At 40.9% G+C, this 15705-nt stretch overlaps 1 protein-coding gene across 5 annotated transcripts in view; it reads left to right on the top strand.

Annotated features, from left to right (window-relative positions):
• FAM110B (family with sequence similarity 110 member B) overlaps positions 1-15705 on the top strand; it is a 113869-nt gene that overhangs the window by 65027 nt on the left and 33137 nt on the right. The window contains exon 3 of one of the 5 annotated variants that reach the window (XM_030485674.1): positions 14718-14856. The exons of the other annotated variants lie outside the window; for them this stretch is intronic. The gene's annotated coding sequence lies outside the window, so the exon portion shown is untranslated. The remainder of the gene's footprint in view (positions 1-14717; positions 14857-15705) is intronic. 5 annotated transcript variants of the gene reach the window in all.

Raw genomic sequence — 15705 nt, 5'->3', positions numbered from 1 at the left:
AATGTACTCTCCCTTGAAACTAAGTCCTTAAATAGTCTGCATAAGTTTTGAATGGTTGTGTTGCCTCGTATATGGTTAGATTACAACCTTTATTTCTGTATAGATGTGATTTTTATCTGTATAATTTTTAAGTACATAAAAACAGGGTTAGCATTAGTCTCTCTTCTAAGTTGTCCTCTACTCAGCTGGAATCTTGAATTTGCTTTCAGGGTGTTTTATACCCCTCAAGTGTCCCAATATTTTTTATCAATAAGGGTCACTTCCTTGTGTAGCTAGTGTAATTGTTGTTAAGTTAGCCTACTGAGAGCTGTGTGTCTTAAAGAGCCTTTATGATGATCTTTCCAGACAAAGTAGCACTTACACCAGTTTCATAATTTCTCCCTAAGGTAAAAAGTCTGCAATCCTCTTGAATCAGAAAATATCTTCCTCTTCCTGCGTTAAACCTGTTAATCTTTTAAAATAATGATGAAAAATGGACACGTTAAAAATGCAGTCAAATACAGTATCAGTGAATAAAAACTGACCAGTCCTTCCTACCCGGAGGCCCTCGCAAGCAGGAGAAGCCCATATCTTGAATATTTTGCCGGCGTAATGTGTCTGAGATGCAGCCTTCCCCATCTGCCTGTCCTGTGAAGTCTTCCATCCTACTAAAGTACTGTGCCGTCACTTTTCTAGCCTGGATAAAAGCAGCCTTGTCCCACTTACATCAATTCTAAATATTGCTTGAAGAGCATTTCCCAAGCCTGTGGCTTTGATCATATCACCCCTCTTTACATCTTTTTGTTGGTTCCTTTTTCTCTGTTGTGCCCAGTACTGGAACTCTTGGTAAGATATCCTAGCGTTATCCATCTCTCATATATTAGCAAAATACTGGTTTCCTGACTCCAGAATGCCATCATAAGTCACCGTGTCATTACACGTTCAAACAGTTATCTTTTTGCTTTGTTTTACATCCTTTCCACCCTGGAAGAGCTAATACTATTAAATCAATTCAGCATGCTTCACTGTCTTATGGTCTTACTTTAATTTACCTTGTATCACCAGGCAATCCTGCAAAATGAGTATTGGTAACTTTTCAATTAAGACCTACAAAAAGGTCTTTTAAGGAGGTTCTGCATTTGTACTCATCTAGAGAATTGTATCTGCTGGGAAGATTTTTCTGCACAGATGGTAGGGAAAAGCTTGTAGCACAACAGAAACTTGCTGAGGTGTCTTCACTGATTACAGATAACAAGTCTAGTCCAGTGGCATTTCTAGATGAGTAGATTTGTATGCAATGAGAATTATCCGTTAGAAAACCAAGTTGTCCTGGAAGGAAGATAAAGAATAATGTTAATACAAGATAAAGGACAGCTTAAAGAATAATGGAAAGAAGTGCAACTTGTTATGGTGCTATTTGGTATTGAAGGTCTTAAACTCTATGTATTTTCTGGAGCTTCATAAAATAATTTGTGCAGGTGTGGTGGCTGTGGGAGTAAAGGTATCCATGTCATTTAGGAAGACTTGAAGCACTGTATTGTGGCCTTGCAGAGGGAAAGCAGCCTTCCTTCAGGAGCTAGGAATTCCAATAATTATTGCACTTCCACTGACCGAGTGCTTTTCTTCATGTACAAATCAGGAGTGACACAGTCCAACCTGCATGGTGGTTCCAAGCATTAATTAACTAACTCTGTTTAATACCATTCTGGAAAGCCAAGGAAGGTTTGTTGTTGTCCTTTAGGTTTGGTGGTAAGATTTTTTAAGAGGTGCCTGAAAGTCCAGTTTTGTTTGCCAGGTTATTCAAAACTGTGCTGCATTCACTAGCTCCAGTAAAAGCAATTGGCAATGCTTCTGTGTGGTCAATTCATTAAAAAAAACAACCCTCTACTTCCCTCCCCCCCAAAAAAAACCACAAAAAACCCCAACCACCACCAAATCTATTTATTTGAGCCTTTACCTGTATTTCTAGTGTTCACATAAAAACCACTTGAGGGTGCCTGGCTATTAAAATCTCTGGGACAGTGTTACAAGAAATAAGAAAACTTCTGCATGTTAACTGCTACTAGATATTCATGAGAGATCTGCAAACAGTAGCTTTCTTAAGAATTTTTATTACTACTTTTTGGAATACTGAATATTGTGAGGATAAACAATGTAATGGGTCCCTTGGAGGTGCCAAGTGAGATGTTTGTGAAGCACCATCTTCAAAGTAGCACAGAGGTCTACTTTGTACCACAGCACTGTCATAAGTAAAAATCACTGTTGGTAGCTTAGAGCAGATAAGTTTTGAAAGACTACTGGTTACTAGTTTAAAGGAGGGAGGGAAAAGACTAAAATGAAGTAATTGCCTGTTTTAAGGATTGAAGTAAGCACAGGAAACAAGATGCATCTTGAAATTCAAATGTGACTCTGAGCGTTTCTGCTTCCTAGACATACGGTGGCATATTTCTTCTGGGCTTACAGTGGGGGCAGCATTTGAAGTTATTTTATTGTAAAGGTAATGTGTGAGAGAAGTGCATGAGTATTGTTAAGGTTCACAGAAAATGGACAAAACCACCAGGGCCGGTCAGATTCCCAGCTCTGGCTGTTTCCCTTCACGGTGACATCGGTGTGGGTGGGAAGCTGGGACAAAGAGGGGTCCCTCAACTGTCCCTGGAGCCACCGTGCTAGGGCAGCTCGCTTTCAGGGTGGGATGCCCTTGGCTGGGCTAAGCCGATGCCATTACCACAGTGCTCTTTGCAGTCAGTGGAGAGAAATAGGGAAGTATGGGTACAGCTTCTCCAACCAGCTCAGGTGGTTGAGGTGGTCCTTTGATGGCTGTGGAAGGGATGGGGTAGATGGCTCAGATGTGGCTGCAGTTTCTTGGTGATATTGGTACTCTCAGAAAGCTGTTTCTGAACCTAACTGTAGCAGTGGTTAGAAATGGTTTAATTTCCAGCATGAATTTTTTACTTTTCCTTAGCCTTATATTCCATATTGATAATTTAAAACTTGTTGCACTGCAATGTGATGTGGCTTTTTTCCCCCTCCATATGTACTCTTCTGTGGAGTGAAGCATCTATAAAACATAAAAGGTGGTGGTTTTTTTTTTTTTTTCAAGCATAGCTTCCTTGTATCATCTCTTCAGGTTTATGTAAATGGTAGGGACCTAATGGCAGTTTGCAGAAGAGTGAGGGAAGAATCTTTGTTCCCCATCAAAATCTGTGCATACATATATATATCAGGTTTGAAAATCTAAAAACACTTAGCATGATGATGGTGTGTGATCGCAGAGGCCAAAATGTTTATGCAATTTGGCCATAGCTTCCCACTGAAACCAGCAACAGGCATGGGAATTGCTGGTAATGGTTGCTGCCATACATTGCATGGCCTGGGAAGGAACCCGGTCTCTACCACAGGAGGGCTACTTCACAGGCAGCTTTTCAATCTTGACTGCAGTCCTGGTTTGTAGGTGTGTGGTAACTGAGGGAAGGGTGTAGCCAGCCTCTTTGCAATTAAAAATAATCTTGCCACCAGCACACAGGCGCTTTGCTATGCCTTTTGGTGTTTCTGGGAGTTTTGGGATGAATGAGTAAGCAGAGGCTGGAAGTAGGTTTGAAAGGTGAGGAGGGACATGCTGGTGTTGGGGATGAGGGCATCCCAGGGCTGAGATGTCTGGCAGCGTGGTGGTGCACTTCATGTCACCGTCAACATGTTTATAGAGGTGTATGTGCCAGTTCATTCACTGAAATCTCTTGGGGTTTTGTAGCAGTTGCTAAGCAACTGCAAAACACTTCAGAATGGCGTTTTTTCTTCCTTTCCCTACTGCAAGGACAGTCACAGGGTGAGGAAAGGGGCAGCAAGGAGCGCAGTGGGGTGGTGGGGTGGGGTGGCTGCCCAGCAGCTGTTGTCCTTCCTTCCATGTGTCCCTGCCAAGATGATGGAGAAGGGTCCAGACTTGTACTGCGCTCCGCTTGCAAATTCACACCTCTTTTACACTGTCACAGCAATTTCTTTATTTTTTTTCCCATGTGTATAAATATTGCCCTCAACAAAATAAGACTCTGTATTTTAAATGTTTCTCTGACAAGGGGTGAAATTCTCCAGGTATTTTAAGGCAAGCAATCAGACGTGCAGCAAAGGGAGATAAAGTGAGAGCTCTGCTGCCGCTGACCTGCCAGTACCCTTCACCCTCAGAGGACAGGTGCATTCTCCGCATGGGCATCAATGAAAATAACTTTAATTTTTACACCATCCCAGCAGTTCACATAGTATAAACGCTGCCAGGTGTGTGAACAATTTTAGCAGTTGGCATGCCAGCTATGAAGTTATAAATACTATAGTTGGTATTTCAAGTTATTTCCCATAAATTATGACTTACACTTAAGGATTAAGTTTGAATTAAGTGCAGCTTGGAACTGACTGGTGCTTCCTGCATTTTTATCATTAAAATACAGCATCCTCATTGGCAGTAATTTAGTTTTGGTGTTTATTTTCGAGCACCTTAGTTTTCCAACTCATGTATTGTTGCTTGGCAGAAAGGCAGCTGCTTGGGATTCAGAGCCACTTGTTTGCAGTAACAACTGTTGGTTCTTGTCCTTATCAGTTTTTCTTTCTAATTAAGATGCAGCTGTTAGAACTTCTGGAGTGTGGGGGGATTATTTTACCTAATGTTGTAAATGGGATAATCTAAAATGGGATCTTGTCCTTGAGAGCAGACAGGAAAAGGCCAGGTTGTGAGACCTCAAAGTTTAGCAAGAACTACCCCAGGCTGTGATTTTTGTGGCAATCTACAAAAAAGATCTGGTGTTTCTTTTCTCATGTAAATTGAGGAGATTTAATGATTTGGAGAAGATTATCCTAAAGGATTTTTCACACTGCATCTTTTATAGCATGATGGGGGAACGTACATTTGCTAATGCCCTTGAACTTACAGTTTTCTTGTGACTTTTGGAGCGCTTGCAGGTACAGGTCCTTTTTACTTTTTCGTGAACAGATAAGTTCGTGGAGTTTTTAAGTCAGCAGGAGAGAAAGCCATACATACAAATCATTGCAGTGTTTGCAGACTGTACAACTATGCTAAAGCAGCCATTTAAAGTTAGGAAGTCAAGCAGGCTGGAGATGGTCAGTGCTTTACGTGTGATTTCACTTTGGTGGCCCATTCGTGCAGATGTGTTTTTTGAAAAGAGTATCATGTACTCTTCCCTCAAGCTCTAACCACATAGCAGAAAGTCTCTCGTATGTAAATAAGTGCATCCACATTGGAAATCATATGAGTTAAATTGTAGCGCTATATATACATACAGAGAAAGCGAGCATGTGCGCGTCTGTGTACATATATATATGCTGCTACAGATGTACGTCACACCAAGCTGTGTGGTGCAGTAGACAGGCTGGAGGGAAGGGACGCCATCCAGAGAGACCTTGGCAGGCTCGAGAGGTGAGCCAACGCAAACCTCATAAAGTACAAGTGCAAGGTTCTGTACATAGGTCAGGGCAATCCCAAGCACAAATATAGGTTGGGTGGAGAATGGATTTAGAGCAGCCCTGAGGAGAAGGACTTGGGGGTGCTGGTTGACAAGAAGCTGAACATGAACTGTCAGTGTGCACTCACAGCCCAGAAAGCCAGCTGTAGACTGGGCTGCATCAAAAGGAGAGTGACCAGCAGGTTGAGGGAGGTGATTCTCCTCCTCTACTCTGCTCTCATGAGTACACCTTCAGTACTGTGTCCAGCTCTGGGGCCCAACACAAGAAGGATGTGGACCTGTTGGAGTGAGTCCAGAGGAGGGTTGCAAAGATGATCAGAGGGCTGGAACACCTCTCCTATGCAGCAGACAAGCTGAGAGAGTTGGGCTTGTTGAGGATGGGGAAGAGATGGCTCTGGGGAGACCTTGTAGCAGTCTTCCGATACCTAAAGGGCACCTACAGGAAATTTGCAGAGAGACTTTTTACAAGGGTATGTAGTGACAGGACAAGGTGAAATGGCTTTAAACTGACAGATGGTACATTTAGATTAGCTATTGGGAAGGAGTTCTTTACTATGAGGGTGGTGAGACACTTTAACAGGTTGCCCAGAGAAGCTGTGGATGCCCCAGGGTTCAAGTATTCAAGGAAGTGTTGAAGGCCAGGTTGGACAGGCCTTTGAGCAACCTGCTCTAGCGGAAGGTGTCCCTGTCCATTGCAGGGGAGTTGGAACTAGATGATCTTTAAGGTCCCTTCCAACCCAAGCCGTTCTATGATAGCATATATTCTGACTAATGTACTTTCCCAGGTGGAAAATCCTTTGACTAGGAGAGCAGCTTCTCCGAGATATCTTCTGGATGTAATTTTTTGAAAGCTAGGAGTAGAGGGGGACAGGGATCTAAGCTCACTGCTGCTTTGTGTGGCAGAGAAAGGCAAGGACAAATCCTGTGCTCGTGTAAGTCTTTTTGAAGGGATTTTCATAGTGTCTTTGGGCAGTTTCCTCCTTTCACTCCAGCTTTCTGAAAGGAATACATATTATAGCCAGCTGTTTCTGTAAATCAAAAAATTATTTGGCATTACCTCTCAACTATAAATGATAGCATTATCTAAAAGAATAAAAACTAATCAGCCAGATCAAAAGTAGAGAAGTTGAATGTTTGACAAATACTTCCAGTAATAAAAGTGAGTAAAAATTCCTATTAATTTTCATAATTAAAAAATTCTAATTTCACAAATCATTGAACTTAGTGATCCGCTTAGAACATTAGTGCTGTTAGCAAGTGATATTGTAAACCAGTGCATCTAGCTCTTATAGACACAACCAGAAACCAGTGACTTTTTTATTTCAACACAGCAAGAGTCAGAAAAATTTCATATAATCTCAGTATTTTTCCAAAGATATTTATGAATGGTAAGACCACAGGGATACCCCCAGGAGGTTGTTGCAGCAGACTTATGACATAAATACTCATCTACAATGAGATGCTGTCTTTTAATAGAAAATATCCAAATATAAATCCTAAAGATTTTGATTCAAATTCTTGATGCCATTTGAATAAGGACCATTGCATGAAAACTTGTGGGGATGGATGGAGATCCTTTGTCCTCATGTGATCCCGTGGTACGTATGAAGGCGCTGCATGGTGTGGCTGGTTGGTAAGGGTTGGCTGTATTGAGAACGTTTGTTCTCAGGGTCATGGTGGTTCTTGGTTTGGTTTTTGATTTTTCAATATACAAAGAAACTCATATTTTTATCAAATTTGTGTGAATGTAGGACAGATACTCTGGTCTGTGTGGATGTGATGACCGTGAAGATGATGTCTTTTGAACATTGAACTTTATATGAGAATGCTTTTAACTTGGATATTCTCAGTTTGATGATTGTCTGATCAAGGATGGCAGGTTGACTTTTAGGCCATCCAGTGCCATTTAATGTGCCCCAGGATATATGAGACAGCATGATGGGCAGGATCTTGGTGTGTAAGAAGCTCTGAGTGAGGTGTCACAGTGTTTTAAATATAATTCTGACAAGGAAAGAGTGTTTTCTGCTTGCAAGCAGTCTGCAAAAGTAAAACCAGAGATGGGGTGTTAAAACTGTGTATGTCTGGGAACTGAAACTAGAGACACTTAGCACATCTTAAGAACTGCTTTTTTTGTGGTGATTCTTTTTCTGCTTATACAGGATCTATTCCTGCATGATAAACAAAACAAATCTTGTGTGTATCTTAATAATAATTTTTAAAATAAGCTGTAGGAATAGTTAGGGGGGAGAAAAAAAAAAAAGGCCCAGAATCAAACCCAACAAAAAGGCAAATCCCAAAATTGAAAAGGCAAGAATTTTTATAACTTTCTTGGTCACTAACTTAATTATAGTGGATGTATAAAAAGTGGTCCATTTTGGTAGTACATTATGTTACCATGGTAACATTGACTTACTAATTTAGAAACCCTTCAGGCTAGTTTTGAGAACATGAACGTTGTGCTAGTATATCAAAACATGAAAAGATTTATTGTCAAAGTAACTGCTAAATGCTTTGGGTGAGCCCTGTAGGTGCATGTAGACTTTTCCCCCCCCCAATTTCTATTAGGATTCTCAATATTATAAAAATGATCTATGACCAGAAACAAATTAATATTCGGTTATCTTAATGGTTGCACTGTTTTTCTTATTAATTTATTTCCTTCTTGGAATTGGTCCTTTGGGCTCCCCTTGTGAAAGCCATGGTAGGTACAACTGCTTAGCCTCCCGGCTAGAGGGGCTGGTAGTAGAGGTACATGCTTTCTGCTCCTGAGTCCTGGATATTAACAGATTCTGCATCATCTTGCTCGTGTGTGATCACAGATTTTTTCCAAAGGTATTGATTTATATGAGCTGCACTTAGGGGAATTTTACTACCAATTATTTCTGCATATTTAAAAAAAAAAAAATTGAAAAAGCTTATAATTCAAATGTCCTATTGAAATGCTGTGTAACTTGCTATATTTGTTCTCATTTAATAAAAAATTAAAATTGCAGCAGTAGGGAGGATGGAATAGTCGCTGGAATGCAAATGCCTGTTTCCATGAGATGTGTCAATGTCACTTTTTCTTACTACATTTATAATTTCCATTATCTTACTGTAAATAAAAAACAAAATCATCTGTTATGCGTAGCTTCCTGTACAGTGGAGTAATTTGTAGACTCCAGTTCCTTGAACCTATTCTCATAATGCTCTCTAAGGCTGCAGTGAGCCCTAATTTCTTGCTGAGGTTGGTGAGAACTGTGGTTGTGTGGGACTAGCAAGGCATTTGCATTCCTGGGGTGCTGGTAAGTTATGGCCTTTTCACCAGATCTCATCATAGGGGATTTTTAGCAACCATTCTTCACTCACAGTGAAAGATACCACATACTTTTCTGTTGCATATCAATATATACATGAGCACAACTGAATTTGCCACTTTTGCCTAGCTCAGTTATGTTAAGCAAAGCCAATCTTAGCATGGGCAATAAGCGGTATTTATTAGATTTCAGTTGAACTGATTCTGCAGTCTAACTAAAGAAGACTTTTGCCAGAAAAGACGTGACAAAAAGATTTGGATATCAAGAAATACAGTTAAACCAGAGTTGACTGAATAGTAACATTCTTTGCAGAAGTATATTTAACCGAATCTGCTTTGTAGTGACTTGGTATACTTCTTGTTTGATGATAATTTCTTAAATCCTTTTTCTGCGGCAGAGGTAGATTTCAATCTTATTTCTTAAGTGGCACTAAATTGACAGATGTGGAAATCAGCAGCTAGGATTACATTGCAACACCAGCTTAGCCAAAATCTAGGTGTTCTAGATTCTGAGCTTTTATTAAAGAAAAACTAAAAAAGGCATTTCCAGCTCCTCTGGTCATGAGGATTACTGTTGACCTTCGAGCAGAATGCAGCTGAAGCAGTCATATCACATGTCTCTCTACTACCTAGAGCTTGGAGACATTTCATCTACCATACCAGCCTTGGAGATTGTTGACTCTGAAGCAGAATGACTGCAGCCCATGTCTGAAGGCTGCTGTATCTTCTCATCTGAACACTGAAGCAATCTGTGCGGTGCTCCTCTGCAGGTCAAAGGGAAAACCCCAAACCAAGCCAGTAAGATGCTGTGTTTGTGCTGGGCTTTCCAGCTTTCCCATAACTCTTAATGCTGTGCAGGTGTGAATTCATAAAGAGTAGCCGGTGCTGTGATCAGGACATGTCAGATGCAAATATGTTATATAAAATAATTAACGTGGAGATTTTTAAGTTTGGGGGAGCACATGGCAACACATGCTGCTGAGCCATCCCAACTGTGTTCCAGCTGCCCTCTGCTTCCTTCCCCCTGCAGTAAGTAAATGGATATTTAGAGTTGCAATTTTATGACCAAGCAAGAACAATTTCATATTTCCACATGCTTCACTCCTTACAAGTTGGTAACAGCAGTAATGGCATTTGGGAATTATCTAGAGATAAAAAAGAATTGTAAGTCTATCTGGATTTACCTACCTAAAATGTATTCTGACAACAGTGGTTTAGTTGAAGAACCTGAGCAGCCTGTTTATTTTTCGTACTTCCATCTCCCTTTGCTACTAAATGTAGGTTTTGGACATTTGAAAGGCTTTTCTCATTTCTGATTGCTAGATGACAAGTATCCCAAGATTTTCCAAGCTTGAAATACTATTAGGGTTATTCTGCGAGCAGGCCCATAGTCTTAACTGATTTCAGAAGGTTTGGGGGGTTGGGGTGTCATTTTTTCTTTTGTTTTTGTGTTGTGTGGTTTGTTTGTTCTGGTTTATTTTGTGTTTTCTTTAAGTGTAGTGTTTGCCTGCCTGCCAATTGAGGGGGATAATGCATAAAGACAAAGCGGAGGTCTGCCTCCGGTAGAAGCAGCCACCCGCTGCATTGCTGCAGTGCAGAATGTGAACGCAGAGACTGTTTTTGTTTTGTTTCTTTCCATGCCCAAATCCAAATGTCCACTCACAGCCTCCTGATACAGACTGTTTGTGGGCCAGTTTGTGAACTGCTGGGACAGGCAGCTCAGCCTTGTCCTCTCCCCATCCCTTCACCTGGAAGGAAGATTTGGGTGCATCACCCAAATCACGCTTCCCACAAAGGTGGGGTGCTCTTACCTACAGCCCCTGTGCCAGCATCCTGTTGGGCACTTAAGGTTTGGTTTTATGTGCTAGTGCAGAACAGACTGGTTGGATTTATAGAAGAATGACTCAGGCATCTTTTCCAAACACATTATTTGGATAAATTTTTTGTTGTATGTTTTTCTGCAAAGGCAACATGCATCCTGCTCCCTCCAGAATGTATTTGCATCTGGTTTATCCTAGCTTCCCTCAATCCTTAAGAAGTTACTGTGTAATTTGTCCACCCAATGATGCTCCTTTTCAGGAGACAGGTTGCTTGCAGGGCTGCTCGTTCACAGTTGTTGTTCCCAGTGTTCCCCATCTTTTCTTTACCTATGCGTCAATATGTGCTAGGCCTGATGAGACTGGATTTTGCTGTTGGTGTCAGTTGCATGTTTTCTCACAGTCTAGCAAAGGAATAGACAGGGAATGGAGCTGTTGTCGTGACTGGAATTAACATACCATATGGTGCCTACATCACCTTTGTCTTAATCATTGTCTACTACAGAAAAATTATTGGAAACTGTCTTTCATTTCCGAACTCAAGTGCAAATTGTTTCTTCCTCTACCCCAGGTTCCTGTGTATTATATCTGTTGGTCTTAGAATAACAAATAAAAAACCTCATGTGCTAAAGACAACCTAACTGTAACTCTATAAAGAATTATTTTCTTCTTACTTTTTAAGGAGCTATGTTGTTTAGTATTCCCAGTAACTGTGCATCTCTTGAAGTGTCTGGTTTTCTCCAGTATGGCCATACAGTCTCTGATCCATGAGTCTGTTGCTGATGTTCTCTCTTCAGTTTGCTGCTTCCTATTGCTTTATTAAAGAAGTCATCCCAAGCTTATATAACTTTAATTCTGGGTTGTTGGAGTTTTTTCTTCAAAATAGGTTATATTTTATTTGTGCCAGTAGTTTAGGACTTGAAGTCAAAATTGCATCAGCAAAAGTAATCTGATGGCTAGTGTGATAAAGCAGGATTTAACTGTTGCATGTTTCTTTAACAGCTTTGTCATACTTCATCTCTGTAAAAGACTTTAGTTTCATCCTTTCTAAGCTGATGATATGAAAGGGATTCAAATGCCTGTATGAACCACATTCAGGTTAGGAAAAGCTGAAAATACAAGTCTGGACAGATATATAAAGTTCAAAAGAATCAAAGCTCAAAAGAGGTCAGGAACATAAAACAAAATGCGAAATGGTAATTAACTTTACAAAAGGTAATCCCGAATAAAACTATTGCATGTTATAGAGAGACTTCAAAAAGGGTAATGCCATTAAAAAAAAAAGGAAATAATCCTAGCAAGGATCCGAAATATGATGTGAGGGAGCCTTGCAGGTATTGGCTGTATAAAAATGCCCAACTGAGCATGCTGCACAGGGGAGTAGCAGCTCTGAAGGTCCGATCCTGACCCCACAGAACTTAGTGGAGGATCCTTATTAATGTTGATTGTCATTGCAACCAACTCTGTGTTGATCTTGTTTGAACACCTTGTATATACAGTCTCTGGCAGATGCTTTATCCCTTGGAAGAGATCAATGCTATTTGGAAGATTTTAGGAAAGAAAAGCACACATGCAAGAAATACTGTTGAAGGCAAAATAAAGTTGAAGTACAAAAGAAATTTTCAGCATGGCTGAAGGGATTAACAGAAAAAATATAATCAAAATTTATTTTAATACTCATTTTGTAGATGCATAAATCCAGAGAATGGTCTGCTCAGAAACTGGGAAAAGGCTTGAGCACTTGTCATCTCTAGTACTAGATCTAACAAGCCATTAGCTAAGAGATGGTAGAGAATAATCTTCAGTTGGCAGGGTAATGTACTGGAGAAGGGATCAGCTCTTTTTCCTAACATCTGTGATTCATAATTGCTTATTAAAGTTCTATACGTGTGAAAGTTATAATAAGACTGCCTTATTATAACTTCCTTTGATTCTCCTGCACATCTTTCATCAGAGAAATAAATTGTACCCCATGAATGAACTTTGCTGTTTCTCTAAAAACCTATTAACTAAATTAGACAATATGAATTCTACTTAGTGTGACAGATCTGGTTTCTGTTGTCATAATATAGAGATGGGTTTTCTTTAATTTAGAATTTCATTTCTCAACTCTTTCATGTAACCTATAGCCATTTAGTAAAGTGGGGTTTTTTTCCCCTTCCCAAATTGAATCAATTCTGGTAGATCATGTGGATTATCTCCTTACTCTTTATTCTAAAATTGAAAATCATAGAATCAAATAGGTTGGAAGGATCTTTAAGATCATCCAGTCCAACCGTTAACCTAACACTGCCAAGTCCACCACTAAACTGTGTAACTATGCACCACATCTAAATGTCTTTTAAATACATCGAAGGATGAGGACTCCACTACTTCCCTGGGCAGCCTGTTCCAATGCTTGACAACCCTTTTGGTGAAGATATGTTCCTTAATATCCAGTCTAAACCTCCCCTGGTGCAACTTGAGGCCATTTCCTCTTGTCTCATCACTTGCTACTTGGGAGACCAACACCCACCTTGCTACAACCTCCTTTTAGATAGATGTAGAGAGCAATCAGGTCCCCCCTCAGCCTTCTCTTCTCCAGACTAAACAACCGCAGTTCCCTCAGCCGCTCCTCATAAGGAGACCCTCTAGACCCTTCACTAGCTTCGTTCCTCTTCTCTGGATACGCTCCAGCAATTCTATGTCTCTCTTGTAGTGGGGGGCCCAGAACTTTTCCCCTTTCACGTTCCAGTAGCATGGAACATAGCTACATTCTCACCTTCCAGTGGCAGGTACCTACTTCCTGAAGGAGTTTTAACCTGTCAAAGATGGCTGGGTTGGCTCATTTGCAGAAAGGTGGGTAGGCTGCTGGTTTGACAGCCTCAGCACTCAAAGGGCTGTATGTATGTTTAGTGAGGTCCAGCCTCAGCACCAGCTCCCCCCCAGTGTTCGTCAGCGCTGAGCAGCCTCCAGCAGAGATAACTCCTGTCGTGTGTGCTGCTGGCTCAGCTCCGCTTTGCCTCACATGATGACAGTTTCTGCCTGTCATTGGTCCCCTTTTTGTGTCCTGGTCGTGCAGGCAGCAAACATGGCCGAAGGATGCACATTCATGCAGTTTTAGTGTTTGCGGCTTCAGTCTCCAGCGGCAAACTTTAGGAAAGTTAATTCTTCTTCCCGATCACTTTGGACCTTTCCCGCCATATTTGTCAGTAAATATCTCATTTGCTGACTTTGTTCTTTAAATTGCATTGGGATTGTCATCTCATTAGAGATGCAGGTCAGCAGGAAAGCAGTCAAGTGTTGTAAAGCACGCTGTCGCTGTTCCCTGGGATCGGAGCGGCACGGGTGACCTAAATTTAAATGCTTCGTGCTTCGTGGCTAATCCTGCATCCTCAGGCTGCAGCCTGTCTGTCTGCTGCGATTGCAGAGCAAGAAGTGCTTTAATTGAGGAACAAGATCTCCGCCAGTCTAATCTACTAATATTTGGAGTTAGGAAGTCTATGACAAAATGGAGGGAAGTAGAGAAAGCAAGAGAAGGAAATGCAGAAAAAGAGAAGTTGTACTTGAGAAGCTGGACCAAAGCATAAGAGCTTGCATTTTGGTTGTACACTGGGGTGTGATTTGGTGCTTCAATTCATTCATTTTCTCGAACAGGCATGAAATTGCGATATTTATGTACATGGATAATAAGAATAGGTTAGACAAGCAACACATTAGCTTTTTTGGGTTAGAGGAGAAACCAAGAGCTCCCTGAAGGCAAAACTTTTCTGATTTATTTTTTATTTTTTTCTCTTTTTTCCTTTTGTTTTCACAAAAGCTCATTTTTTGTTGTTTCTTTTACTGTTGCCCACATGATGCTGGAGAGTATCTTTGCAGCCTGCATAAATTGATTCAGCGGGTAGCTGACTGTGCTCAGTGCTTCCTCCAGGTCATGGCTGCTACAATTTTCCAGTCTTTTACACGTCTGTAAGCATGGGCACACACCTCCGAGGTGTAGGAGTGCAAGTTTTAGGAGCACTTGGCAACAGCCCCCACACATTCCAGTCAGGATGACTTCTTACAGAAAAATACAGAAGAAGCCGGGGAGGTTTGCTTGAGGAACAGTAAGATGAAGCTTGTAGAAGCACGCCTTGTTTTGCTTTTGCTGTTAAAAGCAAATATGTTTTGGTTTACTTCCAGGCCACAAAATGTTCCTGACTTCTTCTTTTCTGACTCCCAGTGATGACACCAGTACCCTAGGAAGGGATCCTGTCATTCCCTCTTGGATAAGAGACAAGCCCTGGGTTGGTGGTGATGACCCAGGAGTATTTTTTGCAAGGTCTGTCTAACCATTAATAAGAACTGTTTCAGTTGTTTTGGTAGGGGGTTTGAGCACAACAGAAGCGAGGGTTTGGGGTGGATTGCCCCCCTCCCTTTGTTTTCCTTGATTAAGAGAAGTTTCTGGGTGGTTGTGCTGGTTGAACAGTCCGGAGGAAAACAGCAGCATTCCTGCAGGGGCTTGCAAGAATTTATACTGGGTTTTGCTGACACTTATTTTTATATCAGAGATGGTAGAAACACACTGACATATCTAGTCTATCTGCTTGGGAATAGATTTAATTTCCATATGCATCCAACCTTGCAGTGGGTTTAATAAAGTTGGGTTACTTGTTTTAGCTCATCTGTGCTTCTCCCTTTCCTTGGAGCTGATCCAGAAAAGGTCTTGAAAGAGAAAAGGGTTTTTTCAGAGGAAAGGAGATCTGATTTGAATAATTGAATAATCTGAATTTAAATAATTGAATAATTTGAATAATCTGAATAATTGAAAATTCTGTCAAAATTTGATGGCCTGATTTGATATCCTGTAGTTTCAGTCGATCTAGAAGTGTTTTGTTCTGATCTCTCCAAATCTGTGGGGATGCTCATCCTCTGATATTTTTATTCTTTGTATTTTAATCTAGGAACTATATTTGCAGTTGTTGCCCGGAGGAGCTGTGGCTGCTCTGTCCCTGGCAGTGTTCAAGGCCGGGTTGGTAAGGGCTTTGAGCAATCTGGGCTAGTGGAAGGTGTCCCTGCCCATAGCAAGGGGTTGGAACTAGATGATCTTTAAGGTCCCTTCCAACACAAACCATTCTGTGACTCTATGAACCAAATAACTTCTTTAATGAATGGGTTTGCTCTCTATCTG

The sequence above is a fragment of the Strigops habroptila genome, chromosome 1 (assembly GCF_004027225.2).
Source record: "Strigops habroptila isolate Jane chromosome 1, bStrHab1.2.pri, whole genome shotgun sequence".
Classification (NCBI taxonomy): domain Eukaryota; kingdom Metazoa; phylum Chordata; class Aves; order Psittaciformes; family Psittacidae; genus Strigops; species Strigops habroptila.
Note: the sequence above shows the minus strand (reverse complement) of the source record. Positions and strands in the feature narration are given on the sequence as shown.